The 21,915-nt window shown below is 29.7% G+C and overlaps 2 protein-coding genes across 2 annotated transcripts in view; one reads left to right on the plus strand and one right to left on the minus strand.

Annotated features, from left to right (window-relative positions):
* Nucleotides 1-19,288, minus strand: part of LOC103572764 (metallophosphoesterase domain-containing protein 1) — a 28,542-nt gene extending 9,254 nt beyond the window's left edge. Inside the window, exon 1 of the mRNA XM_053739916.1 lies at nt 19,244-19,288. The gene's annotated coding sequence lies outside the window, so the exon portion shown is untranslated. The remainder of the gene's footprint in view (nt 1-19,243) is intronic.
* The window catches only part of LOC103572762 (nuclear hormone receptor FTZ-F1), a 40,535-nt gene that overhangs the window by 4,360 nt on the left and 14,260 nt on the right, over nt 1-21,915 (plus strand). The gene's annotated exons all lie outside the window — the stretch shown is intronic.

The following is a 21,915-nucleotide window of genomic DNA, read 5'->3' on the forward strand; positions in this document are numbered from 1 at the left end:
TTCATTTTGTAAACTAAATAATAAAAAAAGTTTTAACTTTTTGAAAATAATTTATTGAACATAAATAGTGTCGCGTGGCATTTCACAGCGTGTAGCAAAATGAAATAAATATAATAAATGAGGGTAAAATTTAAACTCAGCGTTATTTACTTTAGCTTGAGGTAACAACAAAAGGAAAAATAGAGTTACAGTTTTGGTTGTAAAATATAAAATTGCGACATCTTTATGGTCTCTACGGTCCCTCTAAATATTTAACGAAAACTCGTCACCCGTCCGAGTTGTAGACTTGAATAAAATATTTACCCAGCCCGTCCGGTTGGTATCCAGCTGAGCCCGTGACAACTGAATTGACAACATCTACCTGCAGTGCACGCGTCAATTGCACTTGTTGCGCCTTTCCGACGCCCAAGATCCTCGCCCCTTCTCCCAAACTACCCCTTGTTCGGCATTCCCGGCGTATTAATCTCTGGCTCACGACTTACGACTCAATTTCCTTCTCTCTCTCATCTAGTCTCCATTATCTCACAGTCGTTTTTCATTTTCACGCTTGTAGACCCAAAAAATCCATCAGTTGCAACAGTAAATCATCATTATCCCAGTGTTATTTTCTCTCTGCACCCTCAAATGTTCTCTTGCTGTCCGTACTCCGACGACATCTCACTGAGGGCTGTTACGTGCCTCAACAAAACATTAAACGTCAAACACATAATATTTATTCTTCTCCTTTATGCCGTTACAGTATTTTACGAAAAGAGAAACCTACGCGTGTCATATTTTTTCCTTAATTTACTTTATTCCTAATCATAAAATTTTTGTATAAAATTTTAAAAAAATATTTATGATCAAATTTTTTTTGTAAATTGTTTCCATTAAATTTTCAATCAAAAGTCCATTAAAATAATTCCATATCTTAAAAACATAATTAGTAAATTATGTCAGATATTAATTATTTTTTTATTACCATTTAATATTTTTAAAACGGCCATCAAATATCAAATATCTACAACTTGATAATTAATTTTCTACACAAAAAATAATTTTAAAAATTTTTATTGTTAAAATGGAAAAATTTTCTTTTTAAATTTTCGTCGCGTGTCATCCCTTGTTCCTCTTCCTCTTTAATAAAGTCTTAAATTGTATTTCGTCTCGTTTATCTTTTGTCGGTCTCTTTATTTTATTTACCAACTAAGAACTCAGTTTCTCACGGTTCAAAATTATTATTTTATTCCTTCTTCTCTATGTCCCATTTAAACCATTGGTCGTTTAAAATATATTTTCGATCCTCTCGCTCTTAAATATATATACAACCTGCATTTTTACAACGCACCAATTTTACACAGTCATGTTCTTTGTAAATATTGCGTGATTCATGACACTGTTGACCCAACTCTCACTTGGATGTCGAATTGTCGAGACCCTCAATATATCTAGGAAAAAAAAAAAAAATATGTATATAAGATTGACACTTAGCCCCTTGTGTTAAAACGTTTTTTTCTCTCTCAGAGCCAAATATTTTAAAAGCTAAATTTCATAAAACATATATTTTTACTCAGTATATATTTTTAAGCTCATATTATTTTCCCGGCAGTCTTATTAAAGCTCATGCCAATATTTAACGAGCAAAAGTACAAAACTAACTTTTGGTAACTAATAATAATCAAAAGTCAACTTAAGTTGTTTGTAATAACAAAATAATTTTAGGGAAACCATAAATATGTTTGAGTTTAAATTTAAGTATCCCGAGAAATGAGAAATAATTATTTTTAAATTTTTAGGTCAACATTTTTGGTTAAAAAAAAAATCATGTCCACTTTATGGACCATTTATTTATTATTTTATTTTTTTTTTTTAATATTTTTTCAATAAACTCCTACGCGTGCGTCAACGTGATTTTCCTCGGTGCAAGTTAAAACATTGCGTTTGAGTCGTCTGACCCACTTTGATAAAAACCTCACATTGGAACTCAATAACATTTTACAGACTTGCTGTTTTAAATAATTGTTATTTAATTTAAATTAATAATTATTTAATATTCAAATTTTATTGTAGACGTATATTATTACGTCTATATTAATTTTATTTAAATACGTCACTGCTATTTTGGTTTTAATGCTCATTCATATTTGCTCGGTTACGTAATTATTTAATTATTAATACTGATAATAATAATAATTGTAATCGTGACGGTAATTGTTTGAGAAAGAAAAATTTTCCGACCTACATATTTTTTAAAAATACTATCGGTGTTGTCCGATATTTATTTTGTCGTTTAAAAATAAAAATATATATTTATATATATATATGAATATATGAATTGTTAAAAATATTTCATATAAATTATTTTACTCGATCGAGAAGTGTTTGAAATGTTTCGATTGATACTCTCACAGGTGGCGCGAACACTCACGTGTCGAACTAGATATTAGTCTACTCGTAAACTCATATCAACTTTTTTTTATTACTATTAAAAAAAAAAAAAAAGCTTTATCTACTAATAAATGTATTAATTTTATCAATTTGTTGCGCAAGTTTATTAGATCAATTTTACTATCTCTGAAAAAAATTAGAACTTTTTTACTGCTGTTCTGTAAGGTTTAAAAATTAAAGTATAATTTTTTACCGCCAAATTGATTTTTAAAACTTGATTATTCGGTCGGTGAGTCTGTAAAATTACGATGGGAAAACGTCGGTCTGTATTTTAATTTTAGTGGATAATTATTAAAAAAAAATTCAATTTTAATTTAAATGATATAAAATTGCGCCTTTTTACCCGCCATTTCGGCGTACCAGTTATGACAAATTCGATTGGGTAATAGCGGTTCTCCGTGAAGTAATACTCTCTGGTATACGCGGGACACGGTCCGTGGTTTTTAATACGCGTCCTACTTTCCGCTATCTCGCGAATATCCACACAACTTTAAAACTTACACTTATAAGTAACATAAACATAACATAACATAACATTACACCAATACGACATAAAACAACTCGTGTCCACACAAACTCAATTTAAAACATGCATCCACACATCCGCACTAGAGATCGGGTATCTTCGGCTCAAATCGTGCGTGGGTCGTATTTCACATTTTTATTACACACACAATCACACAGTCGGGCCGTCGCTCATGCGCAATTTTCAATTTAAAAAACTTACCGCCACGCGGCGCTACTTCGTGGGCCGCGACTTGGAGTCGCGGGTTCGCTGGCGTATTATTTAAATAAAATACAATGTGGCGGGAAATAAAATTTTCGACAGGCTAGTGGGAAAGCGGGAGAGGAGACGGAATGACGGGACGTGAAGATAAAGCAAACACACACACCAGCAACAACAGTCGCGTCGATATAAATCGGTGTTGGTAAAACCGGAGAGAAGGATTGAAATTGAAAGTGGCTTGTTCCACTGGCCCACTGACCTGATTACCCACTGACAATGACATGAATCCTTGCTTACCGCCGCGGCGCTTCTCTCGTCGCGTTTGCGCTCCCTCGAGGTTACACACGCGTCTCCCTCAGGGACACTGCAAACGTAAATACAGGGCCAATGTGAAATACTAGAAAAAATTCCACGCATCCTCCTCCCCTTCGTCATCGTCACCGTCACGTCACCGTCATCACCATCGCCACCATTACCATCAACGGCAACGCTCAATTTATTTTTTCCTTCCGGTATAATGTCTCTGCAATTAACTTTATCGGTTATTTATTTATCATTATTATTTGATTTTTTTAAGCACGAGGACAACCGGTTAATATATATATATATATATATATATATATATATATATATATTTTAAATGCAGCATGCAAATTAATTCAAAAACATGCTAATTAATCGAGCATTTAAATAATTAAAATGTTATGATAGGTTATGTTTTATTCACTTTCGGGAGGTACTTTATTTATTTATTTTTTATTTTTTTTTTGTTAAAGTAGGTCGAGGTTTACTGTTGATTTATATATTTTAAATTTAAAAGTATCATTCGCGATGCGTTCGGACAATGGTCGGCAGAAAATCGGGTTCTGCATGAGCGTTACCAGAATTTATTGAGATCTGCATCTGGAATGACGTTTATCTGCACCGGGATTCTCGTTAAGGTCGACGAGTAGGCGTACTTAGATCAACTCTACCTACGTTATAATATGCAATCACATACATATTATTATCTTCATTACCCAAAAAGATCCTCGGGACTGATACTGTCGTCGTATATATCACCACAGAACAACTTGGATGTATGTATATATTTGTCCATGCATACACAATCATTATATTTTAAATTCGGTGTCCATTTTATCCTACCCCCTGTTTCTAACGGCATTGTCTTTTTAGGTCAGAGATTTTATTATTCAGGACACGAGACATCAGCTGGAAGATCGAAAGAGAAATTGTCTGGAATAGATCGATGAGTTTGTCGATGGATACTTTATATATACTTTAATTCTATCTCATATGAATAAATGTTTAATGGATCTAAATAACCTAGTTTTTTAAAAAACTTTGTTTATCATTACTCTCATTATTTTTATTTGTTTGTTTAAAATACTCAAGGGGTTGCTAATAGCTCAGAGATTGTTATTTTTTTTATATTAAAAATTAATTTCTTTATATGACAGTCGAAAGTTTATGATTTGAGAAAAAAAAAAAGAATTAGGTAATAAAAATAAAAAGATTTATTAATGTAATTACAATTTTACGCAATAATTAATTTGAGATTTAGAATAATAGTTTTTTTATTAATTTTTTGTTAGCACATTAGTATTGAGTAAGGCCAGTGTTTAACAAGTAAGATAAAAGATTAGAAACTTAAATATATAATAAAATACAAAAGATATGAATATATGTAATGTGTAGATATATGTATAAATAGATAGATATAGATTGGGAGATAAATGTATAAGCAGATGTTGTAGGCTGAAAGAGATAAAATATATATATATATAATTTGAAATATGTTTCGAATGCACGGGCTCACTCTCGCTTTCGGCATAAAGATTCGGGCGCGATGTTTCACAACGTTTTCTCAACCGTAAGTCTAACACACAGACGTAAATAAATTTATTTATGTCCATGTGTAAGTGTATAAGTGTGTTTGTAATTCTTGTACACGTACACATTACTCTGTGCTCACGTATTATTTCATCCTATATATAGATATACCGTTGAAACGATATACACACAGCATTCGAGCCGCCTACTTTCGCTAGTTTGCGTAAGATTATATATGTATTCGGTTATGTTAGCTAATGCCCACTGGGGCATTTGCTAAAGCTTAACTTTCTTATTATAATAGATATTTTAAATCTTTCAAAAGTTTTTATTTTAGATTTACACCAAATTATTTCTCGTTTAGAAACTTTTTCAAATTTTTTTCTTTACTATTTATACTTTGTTCTGTTAAAATGTTTATACTAAAAAATTTGAATAAGTAAATTTGCGGGAAAATATAAAAATTTATTTCTTATTAGTTTTCTAGTATAAGACGTGATCGTTGAAATTGACGCAGTATGACAAAGTACATTGGACGAAAGTCTAGTACTCTGAATTACTTGGGATCGAATCCTGGTGTGGGTATGGAATTACTGACCACTATACTATCAGAGATATTAATTAACTTTTTTTTTACAGCTAATAAATTGGAGTGAAAAATTTATTTCATTTCATTTTCTATAAAATTCTTAATGCACAAAAAATTTTCTTATTGCTGACGTGTAGTACGACCAAGTACAAAAGACGCAGGTCCGGTACTATGGAGTACTCGGGTTCGGATCCTAGCCTCGGTAAGGGATTCTGCCATTATACGACCAGTGAATTTTAATTTTATTTTTTTGACTGAAATATTTTAAGTGAACGGAAAATAAATATTTAAATTTAAAATCAATATAAATTAGTTGAAAAACAGTATATTGAGCAAAATTTAAATAATGAAGTATTATATTATGGTTTTTGTAAGGCCCGGACCACCTATAGTGACACAATCTCGTTTCCCAACCCTGGTTACCCCTTCACCTTGTTGATCGTTTCCTCTTTACCTCTCTGCCCCTCTCGGCTTAAATACTGGCATACAACTCTTCCTCCAACTCTCTACTCCTCTGGCCCGCCTTCACCTCACTCCTCCTTCCTGTCCCGGGCCTCGATGACGAAATACTCGAAACTTTCTCAACCAGGCCCCCAAAGTACGCCCGCGATTGGCATCACTTAGAAATTAAGGTGGCACAATCGACTTTGTCAAACGTTACTTACTTTATTAAATATCATATTTCACTGGTGTATTCATCAGTTATAGTTTTCGGTCAACCTACGCCACTTCTATTTCTATCCAATTCAACTTTATTTCGTCAATTTAAATTAAAATAATTCTGTCAAAAAAATATTTACAACAAAACAGGTTTTTTTTTATTTTATTCTGTGGGTTCATTCGACTCATCGTCCCTAAATTAATCTCACCAAGTTTCCAAATGATTTGATATATTTTAAATTAAAAAGATAAAATCTAAATTCAGATATTTTTTTAAATCCAATCGAAAATAAAAAACTAAAACCTCTTTACTTGAACAAAAAATTAATAAAAAATAATCCAGTATCATGTTTACCTTAAGCTAATCAATACCAAGAAAATGTCATTATAAAGTAAAAAAAAAAAAAAGAAAATAATAAAAATGATAAATCAATAAAATTGTCCTCGCATAAAGATGACATTCGTTATCATCAACACAGTAGTTGGTAAGTGCCTGTCGACACTAAATACACGGGTATATTTATAAATATGTATGCAAGTATATAAATAAACGGAGTAATCATGGGGTATAATCACGTTGGCCTCGCAGCCCAAATGGTTTTAAAGATTGCATCCATACCTACAATTATTGCAGTTGTGTTGCTCGTTCGTGTCCCACCTCCACTCACTCGGAGTTTAAATTCTACCGGTATGAGCGTTAGGTCCGATCACTCTCAAAATACACTGCATTATCATCATCATCATCATCATCATCAGAATAATAATAATAATAACAATATTAACAACAATCACCCCATCCATTCCATTTCGTCGGAGGTCAGCCAGTAGTCTAAGTGGGTCTCGACCATTCGGTTAGTGTGTCATGGCGTACTTGCTATTGAATAAACTTAATCTCAATACCAGCATTAATAACTACTTGTCATATGCTATGCAACTATGTTGCATTAATAAATAATCACACTTTTTTTATATTATTTATAAAATTATCACTTCGTTACCTCGTCGCGCTTTATATGAAATTACCATTTTTTAAATTACATATTTCCCGCTGCTTCTCCGTATATGTAATAATTATTCAAGTACTTGTCGATCTTAAAATATCCTTAACTAATATTTGTTGTATCGTTATATTTTATTAGCTTGACTATTTTTTATCTCATTACATAAATATATATACGTAACTCATTTTTTTTTTTATATTTCTCGATCCATTTGTTTCATGATTACATCTATTACCTTTTGCATTGTTATTATTTTCAAGTTTTCATTAATACCTGCGTGTAGAAATAATATATATATATATATGATTCCAACGTTGTTAATGTCTCCGAAACGGATCGAAGTATCGAGCTCAAGGTTTCGAGATACTTCCCGCCCCTTCTCTATACTTTATATACATACAATATATATATATGTCTAAAGTCTTAAAGTCGACCACCATATCAATATTGCGCATGTGCACAAGCTAACTGATCGTAAATTTATAATTCAAACCATGTGATGTGTATTTTATACCCCGATGAGTCAGTCGATTAAAAAAAAAAAAATCAAAAGTAAGTCCCTTTGTGGGCACAATTAATTTCTAGCGGGATTAAATTCAACTATGGAATTGTTAATGAATTTGTAAGACTTTTTTTTTGTTGTTTTGTTAATTTTATTAATGAAAGTAAAAATTTTGGGAAGGTAATTATTTAAAATAAATAAGTGAGGAACAAGAGAGAGCACGTGTGGTAACGACAGATTGTACTGCTGGATAAGAATGTATGTCTAGTTTAGTGGGCAAGTAGGTCGCGAGGGAAACCAATGGATTGCGCAACGTCACACACTGTTCCAGTGTTATACAACTATTGACTCACCGGATTAACAAGTAGGCTGTGCTATGGGTGAAAACGAAAGCTGATACATGGCCGCAAGACCGCGATAATCGTAATCCGTGAATTTTTTTAAATATATATATCAATAATTTTTGAAAAATGTTGCAATAATTTTAAAAAAAGTTCTTTATTCCCACCAGCAAACACTTTCCTTGTTTGATTAAAAAAAAAAATTCAAATTTTACATTTTCCGCGAAATTTGAATTTTTGAATTTTAAATACTCCCGCGCAATTTAAAATTTTAAATTTTTCGGTAAATAATGAAATTATCCTATAAAGTAGTTTATTGAGGTTAAAAAATAAATAAATAATGTCAAAGTTATATCATTATAGAAGATATATATAATATCATAGTGACATAGAATACTAGTAATATATTATTGAACGGTATGCTAGACTCTTGATACAATATACAGTAGAGTATATGGTTCATAGGTCAAAGCATAATTTAACGTATCATTTATCAATGATGAATAGACACGACAGTTATTGTATTATTGTCATTATATATATGTATATATGGATAAATACCCTTACAATAATAATAATAATAATAGTAACTATAACTATAATAACCAACTCTTCGATTTTGACTACACTCCACTTACTATTATTATTATAATTATGTATAATATATTTATATCTTGACCCACCTCAATTATTATCGAAGTTAATTAACATGAACATGAGGATAAAGGTCGTAATTAAATAATTGATAAAAGTATTGAGGGTGAGTGACAATGCAGATGAGCAATTTATCTTTTTATCTCATTACATCAACATTTATAATTTATAATTAATAAATACTTTATTTTTATAATACCGTTAAAGCGCCAACGATGACACGTTTTTTATTATCTATATATTTAAATATATAAGAATAATGATTACTTAAATAATATAATACATTGACAGTCGGATCGAAGGTAATACAGCTCTCGCGAGTATGTAATTTATTTTATTTTATTTTTTAACCGACCTGCCTCAAATATGCGCCGCAGTTACTCCTTTGGTTAAATACATATATATATATACATTATATATATGCGGTAAAATGATGAGTAATCAGCAGATAAAGAGTACAAGATAAAAAGTATATGCAATTATTGTGTTGCGATAATTATGATTTATAATTAAATTTTTTTTTCTTTTTTTATAAATTTCAAATATCGAATTTTCTTTCTATCGCCAGAGTTTTTTTAATTTTTAGTGAGGTAAAATTGTCTGAAAACTTTAAAAAAACTTAACGAAAGGTTACGTGAGTAGAATTTTAGATAAAAGCACCAGCATTAGATCGATAACGCTGACACAGTTACCGAGTAAACCTGGCCTAGTTTCAAAATTACTTCACTATGTATATTTATATATATATATATTTATTTATTAATCATTTAAATCCACGTGCGTTATCTGTAATTATAAAAAATTAAATAGCTTTGTCTATAATAATATATTTAACTACAATTAAATAATTTTTTTAATTTAAAAAAACAAATTTCGCGGTTATTTTTAATTCAAAATTACATGAATTACGCAATGAAGATTACAATCTGACATTTTATAATGTTTTAAACAAAAATTACCCCTTTTAATTTTATTACCCTTATTAGTAACAAATGCGCAGGTGCTACTTTAATATCTGCGCCACGTGGCTTCCATAAAAATTCAAACGTCAGATAATTAAAAAAAATATTTGAACGTCAGTTTCGCCCTAAATTTAACTAACGGTTTCTATTCTCTATTCTCTTGTTAAATAAAATATTTTTTTTTTCGTCCTTTTGTAATTTACCGTTGGTATTAAAGGCAATTTACATGGGCACCATGTACTAATCCCATAAATTTAGGTGGGGTAGAATAAAATAAAATCCAGTGTAAGAAAATAATAACAATAATAGTAATAAAGAATAAAAAAATAATAAAATTGCGAGGGAGGTAAAGCGAGAATTTAAAACACAGAGGAAGCTTCGGTTTCTCGCGACGGGAGAAATTGTGTCAAGGGCACACACTACGACTGCGTACAGCAAAGTACAGTCTGCTAACAATTTTATTTTATTACATACTATCTAAAGTTTTTTTTTTATTTTCAAATTTTTTTACAACAGAGAAAATATTTTTTACAAATAAATTTAATTGCCCGCTTCAAGACAATTTATTATTATTTTTTTTTTTTTATATTTTATTATATATATCAAGTACTAGTGTGTACCTATATGTCTCTATATATATGCGTATGTATAAATAAAAAGTATAAGAGAAAGAGAAAAATAATTCCGTGTGTGAACTCCATAAAGGCGTCACGCCTTGCTAAGCAGAGGGCCCTCCTTGATCCAAATTCCAGCCGCGGGGTTGTAGGTTGAGAGAGTTGAGCCTAGTCTTAAATCTTATTACTTTAAATATATATAAATAAATATATAAGTGTGAGAAAGACAACTGAGCCAGGTTCAGTTGCGTGTCTTTTTATACTTTTAACAAATAATAATAATAATAATAATAAAATAACCCGACGTTAACAATAATATATACATATATATAAATGAATAAAATGTTGGTGTAGGTTAAAAGTGAGGATATAAATTTAAAACTCACGCACAAGCCAAGCCCCTGGTTAAGATAAACTTCAACCGTGTGTTATTTTTTACGCTATTTTTAATGGACTGTTAAAATTATAAATAAATATATCTATATATATATATGTGTGTGTATATATGTATGGATTTTATTATTTTAGCCGAAAGATGGATTATGGGTAATTATTATTCAAATCACGCGCGTCAGTACTTTTACGCGCGGATTATAAAAATCTGTATACTTGTCACGGGTCACTTGAGATAGCTATAGGTGAGCCGGAGATTAGCGATACCAACAAATATCCTCTATTTTTATCAGATAAGAATAATATGACAGTTTACATAATTTTAATATTATTACCATTAAGAGAAATTTTAGTTTTTTTTTTTTTTTTCATTTTATTGCCCTCTGAATTTCAGTTACTGCGATAGAGGATTTCATTTCAAATAAAAGTTCCATATTTTAGGACTTTTATGAAATTTTTAAAGTGAATAAAAAATTTACACCGCAATTTGGGTAAAAATAAAATTTTTTTATTAAAATTATATGTCGGGTATCAATTTTTGAAGCCTCTGTTCAATAATTTTTTTTTAAAATTCAAATTTTAAAAAACAAATAAAAGCGGGAATTTCAAATTTTGTTTAAAATGTAAAATTACGGAATTTAAGTTTTAAAATAAATATTTAAAATTTAATAGACGATAAAAAGTGTCGACAATTACTGGAGGTAAAAAAAAAGGTCAAATAGAGTTATATAATTTAAAAAATAGTTTTGTTAAGTGAAACTAAAAGTTTTGGAGAATAGATATAATTTGTTAGACTACAACATTGTAAATGTATATGATTATGACACTAGCTGAAGTAAATAAACATAAATGGTATGTAGATATGTATATATATGAGTATGGAGTGCAAAGGAGCGGAGTGTAGAGCAATTGTCTGTACACAATATGCTTTATAATGCAGTCAAAGTTGTCGGGCGTGGTGCGACGAAGCGGAACTCGCGTTGTCCCTCTACTCGGACTTGTGTATTAACTCTTGCAATCCACCTAAACCAACACAAAACAACATGTACAGTCATTTGTGTTCCGGTTTCTCTCCCAGCAATTTTTCTTGAGATCCGACTTCACTTGATATCATAAATATTTAATATTAATATTTTTTAAAAAAATATAATCACATGATAAACAAAACGTCGAGGTTTGTTATTCTCTCTGTACATAATAAATAATGACTCTCAGAAAATGACAAGACCGAGTAAATAAAAGGGGTTAGGGGACCTGAGGACGTGGGGACGTGGGGCTAGTCCTTTGTTTCGACGATACCGTCATTCAAGATGAATGCAAAGGGAAAGTGCATAATTATCTTGCTCATTTAAATTAAAAAAAAAAAAAAAAAAAAAAAAAAATATTTTTTAAAAATTCAATTTATAAATTTATTAAAATTAAATTTAAAAAAAAATTATAATAATTTTTAGCCACTTTTTTTTACTGATAAACAAAAATTGAAAATATAAAACGATAAATTAAAAGTTAAAAAAATGAATTTAGTTAACAACTAAAGCGATTATTTAAATATTTTTTTTATAATAATAATAATAATAATAATAATAATAATTATTATTATTTATTGGAATTTATGTTGGAAACGGCTAAAGGCTACCTGTTATTCCGCAGCCGTCAGCCTATTTATATCGGCCTAGATTCCACTTTTACATCGTGTGGCATGCCGCGGTAAAAGAACCGCGCATTCAGGTATAAACATGTTATAAGAAATGTTAAAGATTCTCACGCTATTATATTTTAAAATATTTCATATCTATTAATATCAATAAACATTACTGTTTATTATCAGTCGTAAAAAATTATCCCAGAAAATAGAGGAAGGAAAATCGAAGCAATTGAACTGGATGATTTTTAAAAAAACCGCGCATTTCAGTAGATGAGACGCGGCTAGCTGGCTGCAATTTAAATAAAATTTTTGAACTTGATGCAGCTACTGTACTCAATACTGGTTACTGGTTACTCGTTACTCGTTACTCGAGTACTCAGTACATAACACACTTGGTACAGAAGTGCAGTGCAACCAGCCATGCGGTGGAGGCTTTCGTGCGTGGAATAGGCTCAAGGCTGCGCGCCGGCGTAACGTCGAGTTACACTACTACTTACTTACTTACTTACCTTATAACTCATACTTGTACTTGCACTCATACACGTACTTGTATTTGCATCGACACTCATACTAGTATGTACATATTATATTTGCCGTACTGGCTATAAAAACATATCAGACAATTTATTAATCGATAGATTTTTAATTTTAAAAACTCATTACTTTGACCCTTTTTTTAATAATTACTCTAATTATTTTATTTAATTTAATTTTTACTCGGTAGTCATTTCTTTTTTATGAATAAATTAATTAAAATTTTTTTTTTATTTAAAATTTATAAAAAAAGGATTTTTTTGGCGCGAAAAATTTTTACCCGCCAAATTAATTTTTTTTTGTAATAAAATTTCTTAAAAAATCAATCGAAATATTAAATGAGTTTAAAAGTCATGTAATTTAAATTTCTCAGTAAATGTATAAAGCAGAATAAATTATTTGTGTATATATATATACAAATTTATATCCCGGTAGAAGAGGCCGGAACTGCAGTCTAGTAATCGTACGTCGGGTGCGCAGAAATCTTAAGTTATTCTCTTCTTTGCCTCTTTTCTCTTATTCATACATTCATACACACAAATATATATATATACATATACATACATTTTTTTTTTATATTATTTTGTTGACTCTCTTTATTCTTAGCTCTGTCCCCATCTTTGCCATCTCATTCTCTCCCGTGATCCTCATCGCAGGACGAGGATCTTGCGAAAGATGTTAAATTACGTGCATTACCTCTGTAATTTTGTGCATAAAAATAAAAAAAAAAAGATTTTAAAATTATTGCCTGCAACATTGTATTACAAAAGCCTTTAAATCTTAGGTAAAACGAACCTCCGATATAATTTTCATTTAAATGGCTCACGGAAAGTGTAACGAGCCTCATTTTATATTTTATTTAAGTTTGAATTCCAATACAAGTTTGCTACACGATAGGGCCATTTAAAAATAATCGAGCACGTGGTTGCACTTATAGACTAGAGTCAGCATAGAATAGAGGAAAGTGCATAAGAGGGAAAGAGGTAGTAGTGCGGTCAAGGGTACCAGAAGTAGGTCACTCATAAAAATATCTCCCTGAACTCTTTAAAAAATAAATAAATAATTTTTAATTGTCATTAATAATAGCCAGCTTTTTTTTTTATTTGTTATTGATTACTAATTTATTTATAGAATTTTCGTTTATAAAAGAGTTCTCTATAGTAATTAGTTTTAATTATCTAGTGAACGATAGACAATGCAGATAGTAATGGAGTAAATAGATTAATAATAGGGTAAATAATGAAATTATTATTTGTTTCCGGTGGTTACGGGCAAGGGACCAAAGGGCGGTAATAGCTTGCGGGTATGGTATGGTATGGTATGGTGTTGGTGAGTGTATGGAACCTGCTGGGGATCTTAACGACGAGGTGAGACGTGGAGTGCGGTCAAGTGTACCGGGTAACTAGGTCAATGAGAACCGTCTGACGAGTCGGCGCAAGCGTAGGGTCGACTTGAGGCTCGACCCAACACATTTCTATATATCATCCGGCTATTATTATCAACGGCGATTCAGCGGTCACCGTCTACACTCTACATTCCTATTTTATTCCTTATTCTCTTTCCCTTCGTTTTAGCATTTCCCCATTTCTTATTACTTTTACATCAGATCTCGCTTTTACTCAGTCTTGTATTATAACCCTCGTTACGTCCTTTCATTTTCATTTTTTACTTTTCTTTATATCCGTTTACATTTTCTACGGCCTTGGATACTTGACTGAATATAAGTCATTGATTCAATTATTTCATGCCGATAGTCCATTGAAAATGAATGATAATTTGAGCTTGCTGCTCATATGTATGTATTGTTTTTACTGCATGTAGAAGGAAATAATTGGGTTGTGCTGATAAAAAATAATTAAAACGCGGAATTTATTTTTTGCTAAAGTTTATGTCGGAGCGAGTATTGATATAATGCTTATGTTTTTTTTTTGACACTGCAAGGTAATTAATTAGCTGTTGCAGATACGTTTAATTGATATAACTTTATAATTATTAAATAGCCGAGGGAATAAAATGGGCGGGTTTGTTACAATGAAGGCTGCTCGCCAGCCTGAAAGCTGCAGCGCGAGTCTCGTTTACTTTTTTTTACCCGCGGATTTTAAATATTTTTGTCGTTAGATTTTATTTATCAATCGCACGACGTTTATCACACACTTCTACACTGAGAGAAAAAAAATATCATTGCTCAGAACAGATTTTCTTTACTTGACAATTTTTTTTTTCTTTTTAATAAATTATATATTTTGCGCAAGGAAAATTTAATGACTAATGATAATTCATAATGATTTTCACGGCTCTGATAAACCAACGAATGATTAAACTTTAACTTTAAAAAACTTTTAGTTACATCACGTCCATGAATTCTTGATAATTGTCGATAAATAATTTTTTTCAATCAATAAATATTTATCAGCAAAAGTATCATTTTCTTAGAGCGCATCTATTTAAATCCCGACTTTTAAATTAATTATTTTAGCGGACTTAAAAAAAAGTCTGTTGTGTGCAGTTGGGAGTAAAAAGCTTTAACTTAAAGCTCTTGATTATGAATTATGAAATAAAAGACGACAACTGTAACATTATTATGTTCATAATTAAATCCAGTAGCTCAGCCCTTTTTTATCCAACGAAATTAAATAGCGCGCGATTAATAACTTCCAATCTACGGAGATTGCAGTATTTATTATTATTATTATAAATATTAAATTTAATCTCCCATCAATTAATCATCTTTCCGTCTCAAATAAAGTAAATCACATATGAATTTTTCATCTTTCATAATCCTCGAAGTATAAAAAACTAATCCAATTTATTTTCTTAACTTTGCAAAAAAAAAAAAAAAAAAAAAAAAAAAAAAATAAAGAAGAAAATTAGGTCGCTGGTATCAAATTGACCTACATAACTTTATCACGCTGTTATCTCTAACGATAAAATATCTTCTAACAATATAAATTATTTATTAATAGAAAATATAAAATACAAACACGATAATTATTAAAATTAATTAAATTGTATAATAAATAAAAATACAAGGTCTGACTATTTATACACGATTAGTTAATAAAAACTATCCGAGTTATTTTTATTTAAAATAACAAGATTTGAATAAACACATCTACATATATATATATATATATAATTTTATATCATTGCACAAGATAATAACGTAATGGAGTATAGATTATAAAGGATAATATAATAACTAGTACCATGGCCAATGGAAAATATATATAATATATAAGCTCCTTTCTTTCTGAAAGAAAGTAAAAGCAGTCGTCGCGACCTACTACTACTTCACCAGCTCCAGCTCCTCTATTTGCCGTGTAATACTTTCATACACAATGACTGTTACTCCATCGTAGAAAGAGAAAGATATCACATTAAAACGTAATATTTGAGAGTGAAATTTAATAACTTTCTCTAATGCACTTTTTATTCCTCACGTATTATTATTATTTAATACGCGTTACTAAATCGTTACATTACTCGGTTATTTTTTTTTTGACGCCAAACAATTGACTCATGCAAATGTATGTCAGCTTGTTATTTAATTAATTAATTAATTAATTATTTTTTTTTTTTTATTATTATTAGAAGACGAAATTTTATTTTACTGCTGAATTGGATGTCAACTTAGTAGGAATTGGAAATAAAATTAAAGTCAGTAGGATAATTATTTTGGTAATTATTGTAATGATTGGAGGATGCATTTGGTATTTTGGAATAAGAAGTACTGATGAAAAACAATCTGGGGAAGTATTAGACAGAGATCAGAGATATGTAAGAGAGGATGAATATATAACGTAGAAGGAAATAACTGAAAATATTAATACAGTAAATAACAAAATGGATGAGTATGCATCTCATGACAGTGGGAACAGTAAATCAGTTGATGATAAGTCTAGTATTGGGACTAATGAAACGATAGATACTGAATTGGCGCCTGCGTTAGGTGAAAAAAAAAAAAAAAATAAAGAGTCTGGGGTTAGTGAAAGTGAGGACTCAGTTAGTGAATTTATACTTGAAGTAGAAAAAGAAATAGACGAATACCAACAATTTGATTAAGAAAAAAAAAGTAATTTTAATTGCATTAATTTGTGGGAAAAATTTATTTCGAATTATTTGATAATCAAAAAACACAATTTATTTTTTTTTTTGTTCTATTTATTAGAAAGAAAGAATATTTCGTGTCGAGTAATTAAAAATTTATTAATTTTATTTATAACCGGGTGCAACTCAGAGTTAATTTCAAAAAAAGGAAACTACGAAAGAATTATCAACTAAAAATTGACTATTAGAAACATTATAAACATGAGAACTATAACACTATTTATGATTATTGTAGTCATTGGTTTGGCTATTGCACTTACAGCATACTTCTATCTATCATATGAGAACACAAATGATTCGTCAGTAGAATCTTCAGAAATTAAAATTACATCTTTCCGTAGTTTAAAAGATTCTAGTTCAGCAACTCCAACTGAAAATTATAATCTTGTCGCTGAAACAATAATTGATACTGAAGAACGTATTAGTTCATACGAAGATGCATAATAAATTTACCTAAGAAATCAATCATATTTGTCACATTTGAAAAATAGTATATTACACACCTAGGGGGAAAATAGAATATTCCAAGCCGCATGCGCAGTTGCCTACCCGGGCCGAAGGTGAGGGTGTCAAAATGTAAATTAACACCTTCCTCTATGGTGTATACAATTTTTCACCAGACCTGCACTTGAAAGTTTAAATTTTTGCCTCTGTAGGAAGAGTGGCGCATGCGCTAATTTTTATCATCTTGTATCTCACAAAATCACAGAACGACTTTTTTCCTCTAAACAGGGCAGGAATTCAAATTTCGGTGCAGGAATACTGAAAATTATTATTTTTTTTGTTTTTACATTTATTAGAAGAACAAAAAATTTTCTTTTTAAATTATAAAAAATTATTAGAATAATTTATAGGAACTTACAGTTACTCTGGTTATACATTTAAAAATAATGAAAACTACAACACAATCTATTGCACCAGAATCTAACAATTAGTATGTTTATTTACTATTAATCGTAACAGTGACATCAACTATAGCCATACCCGCTTTAATTGTCATTTTTATATTATATGCAGTAAAGGATTACAATATTTTTAACGATTTTGAAAAATCTGATGAATCTCTTCCTATTAAACCTGCAGATCCTCTTCCATATTCCCGTGTCACTGACGCAATAATCCAAGCCAAAGAAAAGATGGAAAAATTCGATGATGTGTGATAAATTCAAATGAATTAAACAAAACCATTTTCAAAATATTATTGCGCGCAATTCAAAATTTGAACGCAATATTTATTTACAAGCCAACGATTTTAATATTCAATTAAATAGACATTTTAACGATTATTCCATAAATTATTTTATTAATCCATGTTAATTAACTATTGAAATAATTCATTATGATTAATTTTTTTTTTTTCAAAGTTCCCATTTCATTAAATTATATACTAACGTTAATTTAATAGTATATGCATGCGACAATTAATGCAATGACCACGAGTATTACTTCATAAATGACGTCAGACATTATATTAGCTCAGTAATCGATATATATATATGACAATATTAATATTGTAATGGAATTTTAATCAATAAAATGTACGACAAAATTTATTGTCAATTAATTAAATATTTTTTTTCTTAAATTTATACGGGAAAAAAACTTTAAAGAGAAAATATATAATACGGTAACAAAAAAAGATTTAGTATTTTATTGTGTGAAAATAAAATTTATCTATGGTCATTGTTTGTTGTTGTGCCAGCAATTGACTTATTTACGTTAAAATAAATTTTGTTATGCCCATAAAAATATTTTGTCCGTTTCAAATTGCATAGAATTGGGCCCTACAAGTATAGTGCCGATGTTTTAAAATATTTATAAAACTTTTTGCCATTTGCTTTCACTATTTTACCGTACAATTTTAAATTTTAAATTCTATGTTCGTGTAGTCAAGCGGGGGCGTAGTGTGGGGGTAGAAAGGGTCCACGTGGCACGACCACTTGTTTCCTAGGATCCAGGCTAAATATTTACCTTTACTGCTGTATACTCTTTGGATTATTTTATTTACGGCCTACTGGCAATTTTACACTGACCCAAAATTCAACAGCCGAATTTTTTTTCCAAACTTAAAAAATATATAAAAAAAAGTTACCAATACATTTTTTACTTTTATCTAGAGGAAAAAATAAAAAAATTCTTTCTTTCATAAAAATATTCAAAAAAAAAATGATAATAAATTTTTTGTTTATTTAAAAAAAAAAAAAATTATTAAAATGATTATTTAACCTAGTTCGCACGTCCTTGACACACTTACCTAGATGGATTACTCGTGAGACTTGCATCGCGCGTTCTGCATCATTCCTCTTGCTTCTCGCGAGTGTACATTTATGCACGAATGATTCAACACCCATCGCTAATGTATAATGTCCAGATATATATGTATATAAATAGAATTGAATTTAAAATTGAAAAAAAAAAAAAAAGACAATAATGAAAGTAATAATTAGTATTATTATTATTATTATTATTTCGATTAAAAAATAATTTTAGCGTGTCGAAATTTTTTGAAATAATTTAACAGTTGTGACATAGAAAATAAATAAAAAAAAATGATTTAATGATTCTGAGGTAGTTAAATATTACTCAACGTTCATCAAATATATATGAGTATCGTTTGACTACCAAATAATTTAATAAATGTTAGGCGTGTGCGTAAGTGTGTTGAGATGTTGACGAAAATATATAAGAGTTTAATACAAATATTGTGTGCATAAATATATCGGCATATATACATATATACATTGTCATATGTTCCATATGTATTAGATATTAAATATATGTAGTATTTGTAGTGTAGGATTGTTTTAAATATATGTATATATGAATGTATGTATATATATGTCTTTTTAGTTATGCTCGTTTGTATAACGACACAATGAGTTAGATTTTACTTTTAGTTTCGAAAATGGGTAATGCAAGAGTGGGGCACGCGTAAGCCTTGGCACACTTCTCACACATAACCAGTAAAAAAGAACTTCGAAACACGAATAAAAAAAAAAAAAACAGAAAAAAATTTTTTTTTTTTTCTATTTTTTATTATCGAAAAATTTAATTATCATTTTATAAATGATCAGATTGAATTTCTAATTAAGACTGTAGTTGTGTTTTTTATTTTGTCATATGAATTTATTTGAAATTTAAATAAAAATTTAATAAATGAGGAAATTGTATTTTTTAAACGTTTACTTAAAAAAAATGTGATAAGAATTTGATAAATAATCAGATAATATTTTTTTATTGATATAGTATATCAATCATTTTTTTTTTTGTTGTGAATTTTATTCGAAATTTTTTCAAGAATTTTTTAAATGGGCGATGAGAAAACTTTTTGTTGCGGACATATAAAATTTGGACAGTTTTTTTACGGACTTTATGGAATATTTTTAGAAAAATGAATTTTAAAGGAAAAGCTGCTGATAAATAATTATTGAAATGCAAATTGTTAGATAATGATAAAGGACATTACAGAAGGACATGATAAGCTGATATAATTCGACCTAGATGAGAAAAAAAAGTATAAAATGTACGTACTTAGAGCGAAAATAACCTGAATGACAATAATGACGGTATAATTTTACGTCAATACGGGTAAAGGACTCAGCTTGCTAATCATGTCAATCGAGGGGTACTTTATCGTGCCACGACCCTGGCTTACAAGAAAAACAAACATTTAAATACTCGCTCGATTCGTTATGAAGATCATTTTTTTTTTATTTTTTCCATAAAACAAGTTTACAATCTCTAAATTATTTTTTTTCTCCAACCTGTCGAATAATTTATTTCTTTATTTACATCCTTCGTATTTGTAGCGGCAATTTTTTAATTTTTAGTTCCCACTCCACCTCCACAGCTTTTATATCATCCAAATCATCCAAAATCGTCTAATTAAAGTTATCGAACCTCATTTTCCGGAGGAAAATCATTGGAAACCTTATTTGTATAAGTTTTGTACTTACGCGCATGCGAGAGGGCTTCTGCAGTTGCGACATCTATCGACGGGTGTCAAAAATATTTTTAAAAAACGTTTTTTCTCAATTCCACCCGAAAAATTTGTTTTTCCCCCGTAAATTCAGTACGAAAATACCTGAAAATCTTCAGTGAGTGAAAATAATATTTTAAAAACTCGATTACGATGAGGAGTAACCAAATCCCAATAGTTTTGGTAGTTTCGGATTTCTGGGTCACTGCTTTCACTCTCGTTCGTGCCACATCCTCTGGTTCGTGCGTCCGACGCCGGTTTACAAGTTTCCCTTTCATTTCGACTTCCATCAAATAAATTATTATTTTATTTTATTGAATTTCATATAAATTCTCCTACAAATCAAAATCATACCCCCTGGCAAAAAAATTTTTTTTTTAGCATAAAAATGAAATTTAAAAAAAAAAAAATGCCGAAATAAAATAAAATTCGTAAACGATAATAATAAAATAAAAATTACACGCTTTCACTTTCTACAGCGCATCCGGTCTCATTATTCCTCCGTCTCTAAACTACCCCTTTTGGCTGTTATGAAATAAAGAATAAAGAAAAAAAATTTTTTCGAGATACGACAAAGAAATAATAATAAAAAAGAGAGAGTTTAATGAAAACGGAGAACAAATGAAATTCATATGAATTATAAATACAATACTCGACAATGATTTTCGATCGAGATATATATACATATATTTTAAATAAAACGACCCTCGACAATTGCTGGTATGGGGTTTTATTTAGATTTTGGGCTTTTAGATTACTCAATATATATATACATATATACGTACAATAGACACTAATTCACATGAATATAAATAAAAGAATTTATCAAGCAACACAAATTGTTCAGGTGCACACTTAACTATAGGTACCCGTGGTCGTATAGAACAGGATTTCCTTCGTGTCGATATTTAGTCGATACCTGTGCTAAAACCCAACCTGCTATATAT

This window comes from Microplitis demolitor, chromosome 6 (genome assembly GCF_026212275.2).
Source record: "Microplitis demolitor isolate Queensland-Clemson2020A chromosome 6, iyMicDemo2.1a, whole genome shotgun sequence".
Lineage (NCBI taxonomy): Eukaryota > Metazoa > Arthropoda > Insecta > Hymenoptera > Braconidae > Microplitis > Microplitis demolitor.